The sequence below is a fragment of the Cricetulus griseus genome, assembly GCF_003668045.3.
Source record: "Cricetulus griseus strain 17A/GY chromosome 1 unlocalized genomic scaffold, alternate assembly CriGri-PICRH-1.0 chr1_1, whole genome shotgun sequence".
Lineage (NCBI taxonomy): Eukaryota > Metazoa > Chordata > Mammalia > Rodentia > Cricetidae > Cricetulus > Cricetulus griseus.
This window is the reverse complement of record NW_023276807.1, coordinates 214,052,539-214,075,342: the sequence shown is the minus strand read 5'-3', so window position 1 is coordinate 214,075,342 and position 22,804 is coordinate 214,052,539.

Sequence of the window (22,804 nt, the reverse complement as noted above, 5' to 3'; positions counted from 1 at the left end):
AAGACTTGAAGTAACCCGAAGAACAACAAAGAAGAACAAAGCCGGTGCCACATTACTTAAAGCTACAGTAACCAGGACTGGTGGAAGGATAGGAGCAGTCCTCACACAGTTGACTGGGCTTTGATGGAGGAGCAAAGTCACACAATGGAGGAAGGGTTCTGTATCCCAGTAAATGGTGCACAATGAACTGGACATGCGTTTACTACCTATTCCCCTGGATGTGTCCACATCTGTGCACACGTGGGTAGTATTAATTGGATTTAGTGGGTTATCAAACAAACAAATTAATATGAAGCTGGGGGAGTATGCTGTGAGAGGTATGAGGGGCGTGGGGTTGGGCAGATGTAAATTATATTTTATTGTGCACATGTATGAATTTCTCAAAAATAAGAAAATTTAGAAAGGAATATAGACACAAAATAACACAAAACAAATCAGAGACCCAAATGTAAAGCTCAAGACTATAAAGCTGGAGGGCACAATATAAAAACAGGATTAAGAGAAAAATCCTTGACAATCAAACTTTATTAAAACTAAAATCTTCAAGGCAAGCAGTGTAACCCTCGTAATCTGAATGTGATCCCTGAAAGTGACCCCACAAGGTTGTCCTCTGAAATCCATGAGTACTGTGGCATGTGTATTCCCTCCCCACACATCATGTGTATATATAATTTACATAATAATACTTTCTTAAAAATTAAAAGAACTCATTCTACTAAAATCACTATTACATAAAAGCGTAAGTGCCAGACTAGGAGAAAATACTTGTGGAAGTCATATCTGATGAAGCATGCATCCAAAACACACAAAGAACTCTAAAAATTCAATAATAGGAACAAAAGCAACCCAATAAAAAGGAAGAGGGCAATATATTGGAAAGGACATTTCATACAAGAAGATGTAAACCTGGAACCAATCACACGAACAGATACCAGGATGGTTTGTAGATTCAAACCATGAGTTCAAATCGTGAGTTTCTGGCACATAACTTAGAAAGTCTAAAATGCTGGGGTGACAGCATCACATGCCACTGAGCATTGGAATAGCAGGAGCACTGGGATATTGATGGTGTGATGCAAAAATGGCCCAGCTATTCTAGAAGATGGTTTCATAGTTGCTTATGAAGCAGAATATATCCATACCATGGAAACCAGCATTGTGGCTTTTAAGTATTTACTCAACAAAATTTAAAACTACATATGTGCAGAACCTAAAACAAATGTTTATAGCCAATGTATTCTTCTGTGTCAAGAACTAAAACAAACCAAGATGCCCTTCAGGAATGAATGACTAAATATTGTGTGGTATTGTAGAATGATTATTTAGCACTAAAAATAAATGAGCTGGCATGCCATGGGAACACATAGGTGAATAGTTTTAAGAGAAAGAAGCCATCCTTCCTGCTGTGTGATTCCAGTTACAGAGTATTCTTGTCAGTTTGAAATTAGACAGTTAAAGCCATTGGTTGAAGGCTGGTGGGAATGACTCAGTGGTTAAGAGTATGTATGCTCTTGCAGAGGACCCAAGTTCAGTTTCCAGCACCCATATTGAGCAACTCACAGGCACCTGTAATGACACCTTCTTCTAGTCTCTGTGGGCATCTGCACATGTGTTTGCATCATTCAACCCCAATACATCAAAAAAGGGTCATTGGGTGACTAGGGTTAAGAGTAAGAAAGGGTGGAGAAGTTTAGCAAATACTTTTGAGAAGGCCAAATAATCCTGTATAATACTGTCAAAGTGAACACATGGCTTTACACAGTGGTCAGTGACTGTAAAACATGACTGCACATAGTGAACCTTAATGTATGAGAAATAAAAAGAGATATCTGAGAGCATCAGGGATGAAGACTGAAAAGGGTCTAATTTTATTTTAACAAGGGAGAAAACATTAGAAAAGTTTAGAGAATGTGGAAGGGGACAGCCAGGCAATTAGGAAAATAAATCATACATGTAAAACTAAAGGCAAGAGGATGCAAAAAGATGCCCAAACTCAGCTTGGGAAGACTGTTTCCCACACAGATATGGGCCAGTGATTCTTATGTGTATGCATGTATGTTTACACACACACACACACACACACACACACACACACACACACACACACACGTACGTGTATATATATGGTAAATGGATGGTGAATGGTGGTAGCCAGGAGTTTTTCATTTAAAATGGACTCACAGATACACTCAGGAGGAGGCTGCAGTAAACCATGTAGGAATGGGTAGGAGTTGAAGGCACTAGTGTGAGTCATATTAGCTCATGAATATTAGCTGTAGAAGAATTTGAAATATGTCCACATTCCTGGTTTAGTGTATACAAATAACTTTTCTTCTGCCAGGTAATAGAATGTAGAAGTGAAAATATTCCAGTAGTGATGAGCTCATCGGAATCCTAGAGTTTGGCTTCTGATCCAAATCTCTGATCAAAGGAATCTGAGATTCTAGAGAAATGGCTGTATTTCGAATTGTGGGATGAAATGTGAAAAGTCAACATGGAGACTGTGGCAGCTTCAAACTGGGAGGGAATTCCTGGGAGCAAGACAAAAGGAAGCTCTGCTATGATGGGAGTATTTCCAAAGAACCCAGGGCCCCTCTAAAAGAGCCTCTGATGGTTGGTCTGGGATGATGAGAGCACCAAAACTAACTAAAGTAATACAGGATTATAACTCAAACTGTATATACCCAATGTCTACATTCATATAGACAAAGATTTGAATAAATAAGTAAAGGGAGATAGAAGGACAATTGCCTTGGCAGAAGAAATTCAAGTAATTTAGTTGAGTGCCCTGTGCTTTCAGGGAGGAAGGATGTAACTCCTCACCCTGATGTTTGGGCTGTGCAGAGTGACTTCCATGTGAAAGGGACACCCACAACTCCCAGGAAAGTACTGAGTAGACCTTGCCTAAGCTAGGGGACCAACATCAATGCCAGTAGTAGTTCCCTATTGATACAATAGTACACCCCTTAAAGTAGCCAATCTCTGTGGTCTTCTGGCCTAAGACCATGGCAAAAGTTTACAGATGAGACAACCTCCAAGTGAACCCAAGTGGAGGAACTTTCTAATCAGCATTCCCCCGAATTGTGGAAAGCCACAGCAATGGCCACATCCATGGCTACATAAGGAGAAGAGATGAATGAATGTGCTCTCCTGAAAGGCATTGTGGGATGGAAAGACACATTTACAAAAATTATAAGGGGACGTGTCCAACAATAGACTTTAGTTAATTGTAAGATACAGTTGTGCTACACAAAGGCCACAACTGGACCCCATTGAGCTGGGTTGTTAATAAGAAGAATTGGGTGGGGGAGCACATGGGAAGTGCATATGAATTTATTCTTTCATCAAATCTAAAATATGATATAAATTGAGTTTTTTTTAAAAAAAAATACTAGAAACCAAACCAAGATTTGTGAAAACTGTTTTAGCTGAAAAAAAAAAAAGAAAGAAAAGAAAGAAAAAGGAAGCTGGGCATGGTGGTTCACACCCAGGAGGCAGAGACAGGCAGATCTTTGTGAGTTTGGGGCCAGCCTGGTCTACAAAGGGAGTTCCAGGAAGGCCAGAGGTACACGCAGAACACTGTCTCAAAAAACAAACAAACAGAAAACAAAAAGACAGAAAACAACAATGACGAACATGGAAGACTAGCAATACTTTATCATAATGAGGTGGTTAAACGTAGGTCTAATTAAAAATTTTTAAACAAAAAATTGTTAGCATCGAGCATGCTTATAGTCTTCCATAGTCCTCCTAAACACGCCGATTTTAATGACTTTTTTATTTTCAAGACAGTGTTTCTTTATGTAGCTCTGGCTATTATAGAACTTGCTTTGTAGACTGTTGCAACAAGACTGCTAATAAAATTTAGCTTGAATCAGGGGGCGGAGTCAGCAACAAGCCGACCAGAGTTAGCCATAGAGAAGACAGGAATATGGATAGAGAGACACAGAGGAAAGAGAAGGGAGGGACTTGGATTTCTTTGTGCTGGTTTTTGACCTGGGAAGTGTGGAGAGAAGGTCAGCTGGTCGTTCCTCTGCTACTTTCTTGTTCTATCAGGATTTTACTTCAATATCTCAATATCTGACTACTGAGGTGTTTTTTTTTTTTTTTTGGTAATAGGAAAACTTAGATAGACACATTATCTGGTGTCCAACATGGGGCATGAGATCACAAGGCAGCTTATGAAGCGGCTGGCTCTACAACCACCAGAATTGCAGTCACCACTGCTGAGTCTGTCATTCTGGCAGTCCTCAAGACGTCTCTTTCTGCTATGACCTTCTCCTGCCAGAAGCCCTGAATCAGCTTCTCAGAGGCTTGCTCCCCTTCCCTATGGGTCATGGACTTTCCTAGGGTCTGCTTTCTGGGCCACTACTGCTTCAACTTGGCCTCCTTGACACCTGTTTTGACTTTGGTTGTTGCTGCCTCTGTACACCCCAGCCCCCAATGTTGCAGCCACTGTTGCTGTGGACAAAATGAAAAGTCAGCAGATCTGGTAAGACATCTGGGGATTCTTAAAAAGAGAACTAGGTTATATTAAAAATAAATATTTCCCACATTAAGATTGGGAATTATTATTACAAGGCAGAGAGTTAGCATACTTCCACAATAAAGGGATTGAAATTGGAAAAAAATAAACAAAGGAATAATCTACTTAGCTGGGATTGGCATAATATTGTTTTTAATTACTATTAGTTTGATAATTCATATTTTATCCTTAAGTGGCTTGATAACTGTGTTAAATATGAAAATTTACCTGATAAACCACAGCCTTAGAAAGACTTACTATTAATAAAATATAAGCCCTAGAAAGACCTACTACTGAAACATACACAGAGGAATTTAGAACAGAACCTACTGCACCCTTGCATGATGAAACTGAAGAGGAGCAGACTACAGTTACTAGAAATCTAACATTAGCTTATCCAGTTACTTACTATACAAGAACTTCCAGCAGATGACAGACACCCCTGAGGGTATGCAGAATTTAATCCTGTAGAAATGTTATATTAGAGGAGATTTAAGGAAGTAGTCATTTCATATAGTATGCATCCACCTTATATGAAGAAGATGTTAATACTTGGGAAATTCAGGGCAGAATTATTCCCCAAGACTGAAAAGATTCTGCAGGGGAACCTGTAGCCACGCCTGCTTAGGGGATGGCTACAGGTCTGCCTAACCATGCCTTCGAGGGCGTGGTCAGGGTGACATAGAGTGAGAGGTTCAGGGCTGCGTTTCACTTTTAGACTAAAAGGGGAATTGTAGGGGAACCTGTAGACAGCCCCTAAGCAGGCATGGCTACAGACTCCCCTACAAGATTCAGTTACAGCAATATTGGAAGCTTGTCCTCAGTTACAGTGGAGAACATTGTGGAAAGAGGAAGCTAGGGCCATAGATCAATGAGATCGGGTTGGAGATACTGATATTTCCCAAGACCAGTTTCTGGGTGAAGGTCTATATGCTGAATTGTGAAGACAGTATGAATTTGATGATCACACCTTGGCCCTGTATTGTTTAGCAGCTTTGAATGCTCAAGACAAGGTTGAGCAATCAGGAAAGAGGACTGAGTCATTTACTAAAATTATACAACCCCCAAAGAAGCCTTCACTGAGTGTTTGCAGATATTGACTTCAGCTGTAAATTCAATAATATCAGATCTATAAGTTAAACAAATACAAATGAAATCTTTGGCTTTTGAAAATGCTAATTCAGAAGGCAAAAGGTGACTAAGCTTTTGAAGGCAAGATCAGCATCCATAGATGAATGGATCCAACATACAGTTGATATTGTTGCTACTTTGATAAAAGTGATTTCTAAAACTTTTTAAGAAAAATCAAAATGTCAGTTGTTTTAATTGCGGTAAACAAGATCATCTGAAAAGGTGTTATAGGCAAGGCATTCCTAAAAACAGTGTTTTCTCTAGAGATAATCCAAAGAGAAGGCCAGCCTTCTGTAGTATACAGAAGGTATGACAAAGACTACCATTGGATTAATGAATGTAGGTCAGTAAGGTAACCCTTTGCCATTGGGAAATGCCTTAAGAGGCCTTTTGCAGGCTTTAGTATCAAATTTGATTTAATCATTCCATGTCAGCATTGGAGAAACTCATCCAGAGATTAATTAAGAGACTTAATGCCTGTTGTTAAAACCAAACCGCTTTGGAGGACAGAACAGCTTCAATAGATAAAACTTTTTTTTTTCAGGAGAGACCATAAAAACAAGTATTTTGGCAAACTTCTATAAATTACCAAAGACCAAAGCTAAAAATATGAATAAATGCCATTGTAACTCAAGATTTGGTTTTCACAGGCACCAGATGTCCAGTCATCCAGATTGGCATCTTCAGGAGGTAAATGTTCAGCTTCTAGGGATTGGCAATCTCAGGTAAAACAAAGTGCAAGGTGGATCAAGTATATAGGACCAGAAGGATAGATAGGGAAATCAAAGCCTTATGTGGCTAACATAGCAATGAATTTATGGGCTGATTTGTTACAGAAATGGAAAACACAGATTAACATTTCTTCAATCTTAGAAACAAACCTATTCAAGTTGTACTTAAGCAAGGACTAACAGCTGTTGATCTTTCAAAGGTACTAACAGCCTTACATTTGAAATGGTTAAATGACAAACCTGTCTGGCCTTTGACATAAGAAGAATTACAGTCACTAGAACAGCTGGTACAAGAGCAGTAAATGCTCAACATATTGAAGAATTGACTTGTCCTTGGAATTCTCCTATATTTGTCATTAAGAAAGAAATGTGGAAAGTGGAGGATGGTAACAGATCTGAGAGCTATTAATAAGGTGATCCAGTCAAAGGACTTCTTACAGCCTGGAATTCCCTTGCCTTCTTTATTACCTATAGGATGGCCTATTATGATGATTGATTTAAAAGACTGCCTTTTTACCTTCACAAGAATAGGATAGAGAAAACTTTGCCTTCACAGTGCTTATTTATAATAATTACCAGCCTGTTAAAAGTGCAAAGTTCTTCTACAAGGGATGCTAAACAACCCCACCTTGTGTCAATATTTTGTACTATAGCCATTAGAAATAATTCATAAACAGTTTCCTCGATTTATAATTTGCCATTATATGGATGATCTCTTACTAACTGATTCAGATGTACCTTAGGAAAAATGTTTGATGAAGTAAAGAAAAATTTGCCAAATTGGGAATTAAAAACTGTTCCTGAATAAATACAAAGAGGAGATTTGTCTTAGTTTGGGTTCTTATTGCTGTGAAGAGACACCATGACCATGGCAAGTCTTATAAAGAAAACATTTAATTGAGGCATATCTTAGGCATATACCCAAAAGATGCACATTCATACACCAAGAAATCTGCTCAACGATGTTCATAGCAGCGCTATTTGTAATAGCTAGAACCTGGAAGCAACCTAGATGCCTCTCAGCTGAAGAATGGATAGAGAAAATGTGGTACATTTACACAATGGAGTACTACTCAGCAGAAAAAAACAATGGAATCCTAAAATTTGCAGGAAAATGGATGGAACTAGAAGCAACCATTCTGAGCGAGGTAACCCAATCACAAAAAGACAAACATGATATGTACTCACTCATATGTGGAGTTTAGACATAGAGTAAGGGATTACCAGCCCACAATCCACACTGCCAGAGAAGCTAGTAAACAAGGAGGACCCTAAGAGAGACATACATGGTCCTCTGGAGAAGGTGAAAGGGACAAGATCTCCTGAGCAAATTGGGAACAAGGGGGGATGGGGGAGAGAGCTAGGAGAATGAGAAGAGAAGAGGAGGGGTGTGGAGGACATGAAGAAGCAGAAAAGTTGAGTCGGGGGAAGAATAGAAGAAAACAAGAAAGGAGACACCATAATATAGGGAGACATTTTAGGTTTACAGAGAAATCAGGCACTAGGGAAATGTCTGGAGATCTACAAAGATGACACCAGCTAACAATCTAAGCAACAGAGGAGAGGCTACCTTAAATGCCCTCCCCTGATAATGAGATTGATGACTAACTGATATGCCATCCTATAGCCTTCATCCAGCAGTTGGTGGAAGTAGAAGCAGACACCCACAACTAATCACTTAATTGAACTGGAATCCAGTTGCAGAGAAGAATGAGTGATGGGCAAAGGGGTCCAGACCAGGCTGTTAAAACCCACAGAAACAGCTGACCTGAACAATGGGGAGCTCTTGGTCCCCAGACTGATAGCTGGGAAACCAGCATGGGACTGATCCAGACCCCAGGGATGTGGGCTTCAGTGAGGAGACCTTGGAAATCTACAGGACCTCCTGTAGATAAGTTCAGTACTTATTCCTACCATAGGTGTGAACTTTGGGAGCCCAATCCACATACAGGGATACTCCATGAGCCAAGACACACGGGGTGGGCCTAGGCCCTATCGCAAAGCATACGATAGACTCTGATGACCCCCCCCATGGAAGGCCTCACCCTCTCTGGGGAACAGAAAGGATATGTGATAGGTAGCGTATTAGTTGGGGGGGGGGTGGAGGGGAGAAGGGGAGGGAGTGGGAACTGGGATTGATATGTAAAACAATCTTGTTTCTAATTAAAATAAAAAAGAAATTAAAAATATAAAAAACTTGAGGTGGCTTGCTTACAGTTTCATAGGTTCAGTCCTTTATCATCATGGTGTCATGCAGGCAGACATGCTGGAGCTGAGAGTGTTGCATTTTGCAGGTGAAAGGAAGTCAAGTGACAGTTACACTGAAGGAAGCTTGAGCAAAAGAGACCTCAAAGCCCACCCCCACAGTGACACACTTTCTCCAACAAAGCGCCCAAAAGTGCCATTTCATTTGGGGTCATTTTCTTTCAAACCTCTACAAGATTCTATTAATTACCTAGGCTATAAAATAGGGTTCCAAAAAATTCAAACACAGAAATTACAAACTTAGTGATTTTCAAAATTGCTGGGAAATATTAACTGGCTAGGCACACAATTGGATTAACAACCCATGAACTAAGTAATTCATTTCAAACCTTATAAGGTGATAAAGACTTAAATAGTATAATAAAATTGTCAGCTGAGGCTGAGAGAGAATTAGCTCTTGTAGAAGAGACATTACAGGATGATTTACAGAAAAGTCTGTCAGATACTCTAAGTTTGTAGGCCAATGACAGATGCCCTAACATTGCAGAGGAACCTTTGGTGGTCAAGCTGGCGGCTGTTTCTGTCATTTCTACAGTTTTGGAAGTATGTTGCTCTGCACTTCCTGTTTACTCAGATAATATTTTATCCTCTTTGGGTCTCTGATGGAAGATGAAGACAGATAGCTATATCTTTCTAGCTATACAGATGGCTTCCTCAGTAATTTCCATTTGGCTTTCTATTCTTTTTCTGATGATGCCACCCCATGCACTTTTGAATACAATAAAGGGGAATTTGGCAGAGGTATAGCACCACCCACATTGCCTTTGGGTAGTGGTTTCTACACTGTGCCCCATGGAAGCTCAGACCCATGAGTTCTTCAGTGTCATCTGAAAGTTGACTTTGAGTATGGTGGTTGGTCAGTGATGGCCATTGAGTATGGTGGTAAGCAAATGCCCATTATTTAATATGGTGGAACCAGTAGTCAACTATGTTTAGTAACTAGCACTAGACCACATATTTGATAATTGATTTTTAATGGTTTTATAACTATAAAACTATTGCTTTAATTTTACCTTTCTGCTTTTTTCAGAACATATTTATTTTATTTTGCTTTCATTTGTTAAAAGTTCCCATTTTAAAGACAGGAAATGGAAATCTACAATAATTGTTTCATGCTAACTTCCTAAAGTGAGACACAAATTCATCGACTAGTTAAATGTGCTGAAATGATCATGACCAGCACCTTTTCCCCCATAGTAGAGATAATTATTTCCTTTTTACTGTGTTTAAGTTTACAGTAGCTCTAATTTATGCATGGGGGAATGTAACTGGAGTTTTCTTTAATTCCTTTTGAAGTTTTTGTCAGGCTTTATGTGGAAAATCTCACTCTGGGTGTGGGCACCATTTTGTTGCTGGAGTTTCTTGTCTTACCAAGTCCTGCCGACCTTCAGCCTCAAATAAAAACATAGGCGCTATATTAATTTATAACTGTTATAACTATATTAATTAAACTGTTGGCTGATAGCTAGGGCTTCTCATTGGCTAGCCTGTCTTAATTATAAACCTATAACTACTAATGTATGTATTTCTAGATGGCCTTATCTTACCGAAGAACACCCGGTCACTACATGGCATCTCCTCGAAGCCTCTCTTTGCCTACCTCTCCCAGAATTCTCCCTGTCTCCTAGTCCTGCCTACCTTCCTGCCTCTATTAGCCAAACAGTGTTTTATTCATCAACTAATAAGGGAAACATACGTACAGAAGGACATCCCCATCAGGGGAACATTCTAGGACCATCAGTGGGTACCTGAAACTGGATGTTATATATCTGTATTTGTATGAAATATATAGAATGTAAATAATATGCACTAAATTACGTAATAAATATAGTCTACATATAAACACATATTTATACAGTATATGTAATTATACAATACACTTTGTCGAAGGATACATATATATGTATATGTGTGTATTATGTATATATTGCCACACAGAGATGCCTATAATGAAGTATGCTGTATCATTTAGGTACACTAAGAGATTAAGAGTAGTAGTAAAGGCAGAGATCTGGGGAGATCTCTCTGCAGAGGATCCAAGTCCAGTTCCCAGAATTCATATCAGGCATCACATAACCACCTACTACTCCAGGTCCAGGGGATTCACCATCTTTTCCTGGCCTCTGTGTGCACATGCACATGTGGACATAAATCGACACGAGGATACACACACATAATTATAATTAAAAACAAAAATCATTAAAATGTGAAAAAAATAAAATCAATAAGTAAATAAATATCACATGATATTAAGAGTTATTGAAGTTATGTTTAAGTTACTTGTTTTTGTAATGAATGTGGAATCATGGCTGGCCATCTGTGTTCTTCAGATTTTTATCACTGTGACAAATTCCTGTAGAAGCAACTTAGAAAGGGGAGGGATTTCTTTGTGCTCACAGTTCATAGCTTGCAGTCAAAAGTGGGCAGGTTCCACTGCTTTGGTTCTAAGGTGAGTGAGAACACCTTGGTATAGGAGCCTTTGGCAGAGGCTGCCCCTGCCTACCTTATGGTCCAGAAAACACGGAGGTGAAAGGAAAGGCTAGGGACAAGGTAAATCTTTTCATTTCCCCATCGTGTTACATCATCTCCACCTCGCCTTTATCCCCTCCAGTTTCTCCCATGCCCTCTCCTTCCTCTCAATTTTATGACCTCTTCTTTATTATTGTTACATATGTGTGAATGTGTACATATAAATACTACTTGCTTAGTCCACTCAGTGTTGCTCATGCTTGCATGTGCTTAGGCCTGATCACTTGGGATTGAATAATCCATGGGGGGCAGGGTCATGCTTGGAAAAGATTCCTTTTTCCTCTCTCAGTATCTATTGATTGCTTGTAGCTCTTTGTCTAGGCATGGGACCTATGGAACTTCCCCATTTAAATCGGCATGTCAACTGGTGGTGTCATTGTGCAGGTCTTATTTACACAATCATATTGCTGAGATTTTGTGGAAATTTTGCTTCATTTCTACACCTGTTTTCCCCTATTGGTTATATGACTATGAATAATACAGGCATAGGCACAGAATTTGAATGTCCCTAGACATTTTACTGAGGGGATACGGTGCACGCATGATGAGTGAAGGCAGTGGAAAGCCTAGCTCCTTCTGCTCCTGAGGTTTCTACCTGGATCAGGTTGTTAAGTACTGTAGTCCTTCATATCTCACATGGCTTATGAAACTCCAGATGCAGTCATGGAGTTGATATCATATTGCTTTGAGGATTAAATGAAATAAAGTATTGATTTAAAGCAGTGGTTCTCAACCTTCCTAAAGCTGTAATCCTTTAATACAGTTCCTCATGTTGTGATGACCCACAACCGTAAAATTATCTTCATAGCTACTTCATAATTCTAATTTTGTAACTGTTATAAATTGTAATACAAATATTTGTGTTTTCTGATGGTCTTAGGTGACCCCTGTGAAAGGGTCAATTGGCCCCCAGTCTATGGTCACAACCCATAGACTGAGAACATTGATTTAAAGCATTAAAAACAAGTACTAACAGAGACAGCATCCATTGTCTAGTAACTACTGTTAACATGATGTTTCTGTATAGAGAATAAATTAAACTTGACAGATACAAAACAGGACATTCTTTGGTCACTTACATTCTCTCCATTCATCTTTATATGTTCCAAAATTATTAATGATGGCTTTGATAATCATCTAGTTCATATGTGGATAATTGTAGCCTAAATTTTCAGGACATTTTAAAGTATTACTTGGTCTGAAACATGTGCTTGACAGAGAAAAGTAGTTTGAAAAATTGAAAATGGAAAAATAGGTAAGATGGAAATTTATAGATTTAAGTGCCAATAAAATAAGAAACTAATGGTTGAATGTAGGTTTTGTTCTGCATTGGCTCTGAGCAGCTGGAAGTTCCCACTTCCATGAACTGGATTCTATAGCAATATTGGGCAGCTTAGAGATAGCTGAGCTTTGAGAGGGGTCTTCATCACTGACATTGTTCTACTGCTGAACACATGTGGGGGATGAGAAAGGGAGAAACTTGGGTCAGCTCCATCCAACAGACTTCTCATGTGAGGTAAATTAGCTAGACAACTTAGTTGTCTAGCAACTACATTTGACAAACCATGACATACCCTATTTGACTCCTTATCTGACAATGTCGAAATATTTCCATTTCCATGTGAGGTCAACATAAAAGTTTATTAATCACAAAATTTGCATTTTTTAAGTGTTTTAAGACAGGTGTGTTCTGTACATACCATATGTCACCACTGAGACTACATTTTCATTGGAAGGGTTTAGTACTCGACTTTATTAAAAATAGACTCATAAATCCCAGTATGCTCAAATACACTTCCCAGTTTTCCAGTCCCCAGTTGAGCATCATATTTCAAGTTTAAATTGAAAATAATGGAAAACAAAGGAAATTAAAAACTCATGGTGGCTTGTTGCACCAGGTACATTTCAGATGTTCCATGGGTCCTGTGGTTGGGGGCTGCTCTTTTGGGCGGCAGGGGTTCACAGTCCCAAGGAGATTTCAGGTTGGATCTGATTGTGCCCTGACAGCTTCATGTTGAACATTTCTTAAGAAAATTTGCTTTTGACATTTTAAAATGATTATTTATGGATGAAAGGATAGCTAGCTATCTTCCACTGGCCAAGTCATGCTTCTAGAGATCTGCTTCTGTGGTCTGAGGTTCATGACAATGAGAGAGCTGGCAACAGCTCTTGAAAACATGGTCAGGTCAGCCACCCTCCTAGATGCTCTCCATCACAGTAGTGTCAAGCCCTGGAGATGTTGGTGAAAACCAAGACTTTGACCAGCAAATACCATTCAGGGGAATTTCATGACTCAACAACTGTTTAATTACACCCACATCCCAGTGGAAGTGTTAGAAATGGCCAAGAGAGCAGGAAGGGCTAATGGTGAGATATCTCTCCCCTAGAAAGGTGTTCTGTCCATGGGAATCTAGTTTATTTAACATGATGTGCTCTATCTGAGTGTCTAGACACATTAGAGCTGAGGAGTCAATTAGTGAGACACACTGGCTGTTGAAGTTTTAAAGAAAAACAGATTAAATGACAAGGATAGCGCCAAAAACAAACTTCATTTCATGGAGTCCTGTTTTTAGTTTGGTGGGCATCTATCTTCACCAGGTCACCTGTAAAGTGACTTTGTATTATACCATATTTAATACTAGTGTCAATATTCATATTTTAGAATCATACATTATCTTATTAATTTATTCATTGCCTGTTAAATATTAATTATAGAATTACTGAGAAAAATAACAGCCCAGCGAGAAGGATCACAAAGCCCTGCTTTCAATTACAGGATTTGCTGCCTGAGGACTATGAAAACTTAAGGACAGCATGCAGACAAGCCGCTCATCTGGTCTGCCCTCTAACTTGTTTCTTTCCTAACACTAACATTATTCTATTTTCTCTAGCAAATGAAGTAAATTTGAAGTCTGTGGTAGGTTCTTGAGGTATCTAGTACAGAAGAGGTTATATCAAAAGTCTCAAAAAAAAAAAACCCTGAGTGTTGGGGTGGGCTGCTGGCAGCTGCCAGCTATCTGTCCACACTACAGTGGGCTTACGACAGCAGATCTGCCCTGATGGTTACCTGGTGTGTCTTATTTCTTTTTATGTCTGTGACAGGAATCACAGACCATCCGTTTTATTGTGCCTCCTTTCCAGTAACTGATATCTTGAGATAGTCTGCTGGTGCTCCTAGCCAGTGAGATGCATTTTGACATGTAAAACACAGGCTCCTCCAATGGGAGGCTTTCCCAGGGGATAGGTAAGAAAAACTCTGTGGAACAGTTTTGAATTTGAAAGAACCAGGCAGGTTTGCTGTGAGCCTAGAGAAAACCAAGAGGTTTTCCACTCTTGCTCCCAGGAGGCTCACTGTCCTTCCAAGCTCTCACAGCTGTCTCTGGAAGAAATGCTTTGACAAGTGCAGCCTTGTTTTTTTGTTTATTCCAAATGGTATTTATGATGGATGGATATGATCAAAACACAGTGCATAAGTGTTTGAAATTTGCAAAGAATGAATAAAAATATTAAAAACAAATGTCATTTTGTTCAACTAAAAAACATAAATAATAATAAAAGCAAACTTTTGTTTACTTCTGATAGAGCCCAGAGGTTTGATTTCACAGAGTGTTGGGAGTGAAGGCCACCAATTCATGAATACATTAGTCAAAAGTCTACTTCAGAATCTTGCCTATTGTTCACAGATTTCCTGACTCCATGTCTGAGAATACTCTGCTAGCAAGCTTCTTATTCTTCCTTCACAATCCTGTTTGGAGAGCTGAATCTGCGTTGATGGTGAAACCAAAGGGCGTTAGCCAAAATCAAACTTGAAATTACTGTTGAAACAGCTGGGAGAGACAAGTTCTTCTCAGAAAGTTTAAGCATGGTAAAGCAGCTTTGAATCTGGGATAGCCATGGCCACGACCGTGACTGCTGTGGTCATTCAACCTTTCAGTGGCATCTCCAAGAAGACTCTGACTGAGCTGCCAGGAATGTTGGCCTCTGTCTCCCCTTATCTTCAAAGGCTCTTACACCAAGAATTTCCATCCCAAATTTTAGTATTCTTGTAAACATCTCATCTATGTCTGCCCTTTGCCTTGGTAACTTGGAACACATCAATCTCACGAAATATCAAGGGGAAAGTAGATTACTTTCTGCCCAGAACTGTGTTGGAAAGCAGTGTGTTTCCTCAGATGGCAACGTGATTAACACAACAGTTTGATAAAACTTGTTGTCCTGGAGACTCTTCAGAAGGAGTGTGACCTTGAAAACCATAAAAGTGGCTTGGCTGAGACATGCCCACACATGCCATTATTTGTTTCTGCCTATGAACAGGACTGGGTTGGCCACTCTTTCTGAATTAGAGCCCCCAGTGCTGAAAGCTTAACACTTTCTCTGAAAGGTCAAACGTTTTTATGCCTTCTCCCCAGTATGATCAAGGGTTTAAAGCAGAGACTTGCTAAAGGGTTGAAAATAGGAAGCAAAAGCAAAAAAGCATCATCAAAAGCTGAGTGGGGGTGCTGCTGCAGCGGTTGGCCTCTGAGGTGACAAAGCCCCCTTAGTTTTGGTGCCATCCATTTCTACCCATTGCACAGAACAGTCTCTATGGCATGTTGTCTCTTAGGACTTTTTACATTATTTATCTACCTTTGTTTCTGAGGACAATATAATAAGTAAGAGAAAAAAATCTCATTGAAATGATTCCCCAAAGCCTCCACTCAAGCTAAATGTGGTGATATATTGGTAATCCTAGTACCTGAGAGACTAACACAGGAGCGTATGTTGAAACCAACTTGAGCGACAGTGGTCTCAACCTTGTGTTAAGTTCCACCCCTAGAAAAAGACTTTTTCCTACCACTTTGCTTTCCAAAGTCCAAAAGATATTAGCAAGTAAGAATGTGCATTTCCATTTCATGTTCTAATACATCTTCTATCTTCTACAACAAGACCACATTACTTCCCTTTTTCTGAAAAAAAAAATATTAACACCGACTTCCATTTGCCCTCTTTGGGGACTGGGTGGAGGTTGACTCACCACAGGTAGATCAAGCCATCCAGAGTCTGCTGACATCAAGGTGCTAGTCTTGTCTCCACCCACTGGGAGGAGTGTCTCAGACCTGCCTGCACCCACCATGAGACCCATCCGAGTATTGGACCTGTTTGCACCTATTGGAAGAGAACCTTGAACCCGTACTCACCAGGAGAGGAAGAGACCCCACCTGCACTCACTGGAAGAAGGGATGGGAAGATGACAATACAAGAACACATTCAACAACAGAAAAACCAATATGATGCAACCAAAGTCTAGGGACTGTATACCAGCAAGACCTGAATATCCCAACACAGATGAGACAGAAGAAAACAACCTTAAAAACAACTTCATGAAGATGATAGAGACCCTAAAAGAAGGAATGAGAAAAATCCTTTAAAGAAATGGAAGAAAAAGCAAACAAAAGAATTCAAGAAATGGAGGAAAAGACAACCCAAAAATTGTAAGAAAAATTCAAACAGTGCAAGGCTTGGAAGCTGAAATAGAGACAATAAAAAAAATCACACAGTCTGAGGGAATGTTGGAATTAGAAAAGCTGGGTAAACGATCAGGAACTACAGATGCAAGCATAACCAACCGAATACAAGAGATTGAAGAGAGTCTCGGGTGTTGAAAAATACACTAAGAGAAATAGATTCATTGACCAAAGAAAATCTTAAGTTCAACAAATCCCTAATACAAAATATCCAGGAAATATGGGACACTGAAAAGGCCAAACCTAAGAATAATAGGTATAGAAGAAAGTGAAGAAACCCACCTCAAAGGTGCAGAAAACATATTCAACAAAACCATAGAAAAAACTTTCCCAACCTAAAGAAAGACATGCAAATGAAAGTAAAAGAAGCCTACAGAACACCAAATAGAGTGGACCACAAAAGTCCCCTCACCACATAATAATCAAAATACCAAAAATATTAAGAGCAGCAAAGGAAAAAAAGGCCAAGTAACATATAAAGGCAAACCTACCAGAATTACACCTGACTTCTCCAAAGAAACTCTGAAAACCAGAAGGTCCTGGATAGATAGTGAAGACTTCAACACCCCACTCTCACCATTAGACAGGACCACCAGACAGAAACTTAACAAAGAAACAAAGGAACTAATAGAAGTTATGACCCAATTGGGTTTAACAAACATCTATAGAACACTTCATCCAAACACAAAAGAATATACCTAAATTGACCACATACTTGGCAACATAGCAAACCTCAACAGATACAAAAAAAACTTGGAAAGCACTCCTGTATCTTATCAGACCAACATGCTTTAACAACAAATTCAACAACAACACAAATTGCAGAAACCCTACAAAGGGAAATCGAACAGTGCACAAATTGCGCCATTTTTGGGTCAAGGAAGACTTCAATAAAGAGAAGAAATTAAAGACTTCAGACTTGAAAGTTCAATGAGCAATGAAAACATAACATACCCAAACTTATGGGACCCTTTGAAAGCACCAAACTTGAAATTAAGAGGAAAGTTCATAGCATTAAGTGCCCACATGAGAGTAACCATTAGATAATTAACAGCACAACTGAAAGCTTTAGAACAAAAAGAAGCATGACTCCACTCCAGATGGAGTAGACGACAGGAAATAATCAAATTGAAAAGGGCAACATGAAATCATAAAGTAGAAAAAAGAAAACAAAACAGCAGAATCAATGTAACGAAGAGTAGGTTCTTTGAGAAAACAAGATAGACAACCTTTATCCAAACTAAACAAAAAGCAGAGAGACAACAGGCAAATCAATTTAAATCAGAAATATGATGCTCAACTGGGGACTGGAAAACTGGAAAGTGTATTTGAGCATACTGGGATTTATGAGTCTATTTTTAATAAAAATTTGAAAATTTAAAGGAAATGAAAATGTAGTCTCAGTGGTGACACTTACCAAAATTAAACCACACCTGTCTTAAAACACTTAAAGACCTAAATTTTGTAATGAAATAAACTTCATCAAAACTCCCCCCCCCAAAAAAAAAGCGCCCAGGGGCCACATGGCTTCAGTCAAGAACTCTACCAGGAATTCAAAGAAGAGCTAATACCAATCAATATTCCTCAAAGTGTTCCAAACAATACATGAGAAAGGGTCATTGCCAAACACTTTTTATGAGGCTACAATTACATTGGTACCCAAGCCACACAGAGAGAACAACTAAGAAAGAGAAGTACAGACCAAATCTCTCATAATCTTGTTGCAAACAATACTCAATATAGAACTGGCAAATGGAATCCAAGAACACATCAGAGAAATCATCCACCATGATCAAGTAGACTTCATCCCAGTGGTTCAACATTAAAAAAAAAATCTATCAATATAATCGACCATATAACAAACTGAAAATGAACACACGATCAAACTCACTAAATCTGAAAAAGCCTGTGACAGAATCCAACACCCCTTCAAAACAAAGGTCTTGGAGAGGCTACAATTATCCACATATAACTAGATACAATATCAAGCAGTATCATAGCAAATTTTGGAACATATAAAGATGAATGGAGAGAATGTAAGTGACCAAAGAATGTCCTGTTTTGTATCTCATATTTAATTTATTCTCTATACAGAAACATCATGTTAACAGTAGTTACTAGACAATGGATGCTAGTACTTGTTTTTAATGCTTTAAATCAATGTTCTCAGTCTATGGGTTGTGACCATAGACTGGGGGCCAATTGACCCTTTCACAGGGGTCACCTAAGACCATCAGAAAACACAAATATTTGTATTACAATTTATAACAGTTACAAAATTAGAATTATGAAGTAGCTACAACATTGTATTAAAGGATTACAGCTTTAGGAAGGTTGAGAACCACTGCTTTAAATCAATACTTTATTTCACTCATTTGCAGGATGATGTGAGATATGAAGGACTACAGTACTTACAACCTGATCCAGTGAAACCTCAGGAGCAGAAGGAGCTATACTGCCTTCACTCATCATGCGTGCACCGTATCCCCTCCTACAGCTGGTAAACACCAATTCAGCAAAGTGGCAATCTAAAAATTGATCCAAAAAAAAAAATCAGTAGCCCTACATATACAGTTGACAAATGGGCTTAGAAAGGGAATCAGAGAAATATCACCTTTTAGAATAGCCAGCTAACAACATAAAATATCTTGGGGTAATGCTAGCCAGGACAAGTGAAAGACCTGTGATTGCAAGAACTTTGGTCTTAAAGAAATTAAAGAAGATACCAGAAAGTGGGCAGATCTCCTATGCTCTTTGATAGGTAAGATCAACAGTAGTAAAAATGGCAATCTTGCCAAAAGCAATCACAGATTCAATGCAATCCCCATCAAAATACTGGCATAATTCTTCACAGACCTTGAAAGAACATAAAGGGGGTATAGAGAAAACAAACGAGGGGCTGAGGGTGCAGTCTAGCTTTTCCTTTCATGTGTTTTTGGACATAAGGTAGAGGGGGAGTCTGAAAGGCCCTATACCGACCCACATCCTCACCTTAAACAAAGAGTGGAACCTTCAATTTTGCTGGCTAAAAATGTGACACAAAGAAATCCCTCCCCTTTGGAAGTTGCTTCTCAGGAATATAGGATAAAAACAAGAAACATGCCCCAGTGCACATGGATTACAAAATAAGGAACTTACACTGAACTCTAGAAGAGAATAGCATGGATAGAACTTTTGATTTGAGACTGCTCACCATTGCAATGAAGCAAATTTATGTTGTGCTTCTGGTTTATGTCCTGAGGCTGTGCAACACACCAGGAGTCAGGTGAATCCCAGGCCTGGAGAGTAGGTGGTTATGGATCCTCTAGCTTTGGGAATGGATTGGATCCTCTGGAGAGAACTCAAGAGACACTGCCAAACACTTCTTTCTCTTTGACCTAAAGAACAGCATGACCTCATGTATGGGTCTCTGTCTGGAAAATACATAATTATTCATTGCTATGGACGTGGCTTCGCAAGTGGATTGATAATTACAATACTGATAAATATGTGTTTAATGGACACTTCTATACTGCTTTAAAGCAATTATTTACAATCTTGTATTTGTAAAATACAGATATATAACAGCAGTTGGTTTGGTTCTCCTTCTCGTCCCTCTCTCTCTCTAGTCTGCTTGGTGTGGCTCCAGTGGGAAGTGACCTTGATCCTGGCACTCTGAGCACCTTAGTATCAATACAAATGCTTTGCAACTCACTGGGCTCCCATCTCACCAAATACCGCACCCACAGGGTGTTAGGGTTTTCTGATAGAAAATATGGTCATGTTTTTGAGATGTCTTTTCTCCACGTCCTGCTTGGGGGAGTTATGAATCACAAGAGTGAGTTAATATTTCAAGGATGTTTATTGCTTTTCTTCTTAAGGCACATGACACACTGGCATATCTTTGTGGAAGGAATTTTCAGAATCAGGCTCCCTCCGGGAAAGGGGCCAGCCATGAGCACTTGATTTTCACTACCAGAACATGAGGGTGCAAGGGTGCCATTCATCACTGTCACTCTCTCTGGACTTCTGTTTAGCCTTGGTGACCCATGGGTTAATTAAAGCACAGCAGCCTGTCTTTGGCTTTTATAGACACATGAATCAGGAACCACACACACCACCACTCAGAATGATCTTAAAATATGTGTGGATGTATGTTTCCTATGTTTATTATTTTGTTATTTAAATACATATATAAAACATTAAAAATGATGGATTGTATTATAAAACCCAGAAACTTTGAATTTGTCCCACACTTGACTGCTTTAGAACCTGAATCAGAATTTGCTTATTTATTTATTTAGTAATGAGAAACACTACTTTTATTTCACTTTTGATACTTATTAGGGGCATTTTAAAAATTATTTTACTTTTATTTCACTTTTGATTACTTATTAGGGGCGTTTTAAAAATTATTTTATTAACTGTGTATGTGTGTTTGGGGGTTGTGATGTGTGACAAGTATGTCATGGCATGCCTGTGAGATAAGAGGACAGCTTTCAGGAGTGGGTTCTCTCCTTTCACTGTGGTGGAATCTTGGGTTTGACTTCAGGTCATTAGGCTTGCACTGCTGACACTTTTACCCTCTGAGCCATGTTGAAGGCTCTCAAACCCTTAAATATGCACATTTGTGTGATACTTGCATTTGGTTTCTATACAAATTTGTTGAGTGAAGGCCAACATGATCTGATTGTTAATTCATAAGATCTTTGCACAGGTGAATACTGCATTATTTTCCTGCATGGTCCAGGATAGTGGATGCATATAGCTTTAAGAAGGTACACTGTATCTTAGGGGAAATGTGCCAGTAATTTAGGGGACCTTTGGGAGGGGGCTTCCAGGAGCAAAAAGTAACAGTTCATCTAAAGCTTGCAGCTATGGAGTCTTAAAAACACAAGGTCTGATGAAAGCCAATATTTCCTGGATTCTCAGGATCCTACTGTTCTACATTTTGAGCTTCACTTATTTTATAAAATGAATCTGCATTGAGCTAGATGAAGCATCTAGTCATGGTACAGATGTCATCATCCCATTCTATTTGCTCAATTATGACACAGAAACCACCCAGCAAAAGCCCAGGGTCACAAGGCCCAACAGAAAGATAGAGAAGTGATGATAGGGGCCGTGAGAAGGGACAGGAGGCCACATCTAGGAATCTGGTTAAAGCCTTTCTTGAGAGGAAAGGCTGGAATTACAATAAAATTAATGACTACTTAATGCCCTCTCCCTTCCCAGTTATAAGATTAGTTTTCAAGGAATCGCACCAGAAACCTCACTGACATGGGTACCAAACCACTCAGGCAACCCTCGAAGCTGCTGGTTTTACCTTGTCAGATTATACTCCCACCTAAGACATCTCCAGAGCCACCCTCTAATCTTGCTTGTCAAAAGGGAAGAAAAGGAAAACAAAGTTTCTTAGCAATCACTTAGGATACAATCTGAGAGTCACCCCAAGAGTGTATATGGCTAGTGTTTAGATAATTGTGACCTGTTCACATTTGCTTTCATCTTTCTTCCTGAGTGCCTCTCTCTCTCCTAGCCATCATGATTAATCTACATTAAACTTCTTCACACTGGCTAGTCCTAAAATTCTCTTCTGTATCAAATCCCAGTTTGACCCCAGGTCTCTAAAAGTTTTGGGGAACTCCTTGAGCAGATGAAGGTGACAGTGGGGAGTGTCTGTCCTGTCACTGCTGATAGGTCCTGTCACAGTCCAGACACCATGCTCTACTGCCCCACACAGGACTTCTGCACGGCTCAGATGTGTCACTCCCACGACTGTCTGACTGCTGTAAAAAGGCATAGTCTGCTTACCTTTTCCTTGGATTCGGTCTAATCTGGGCTGAAGGATGAGCTTTCCATGAGCTGTGCCTCACTAGCTCCCCCTTACACAACACTTCTTTTTCCTTAAAAAAAGTCAAGGGAGCTGGAGGAAAGGCTCATATTTAAGAGAATTGGATGCTCTTCCAGAGGACCTGGGTTTGACCCACAGCCTGGACCAAGGCCCTCTTCTGGTCTTCCATGGACACAAGGCATATATTCAGGGGAACTATCCATATACATTCAATAAAAAAATAAAAGACTGGGGCTATAATGTAGTAATGTTCTTGCCTAGCACATACAAAATACTGGGTTTAATC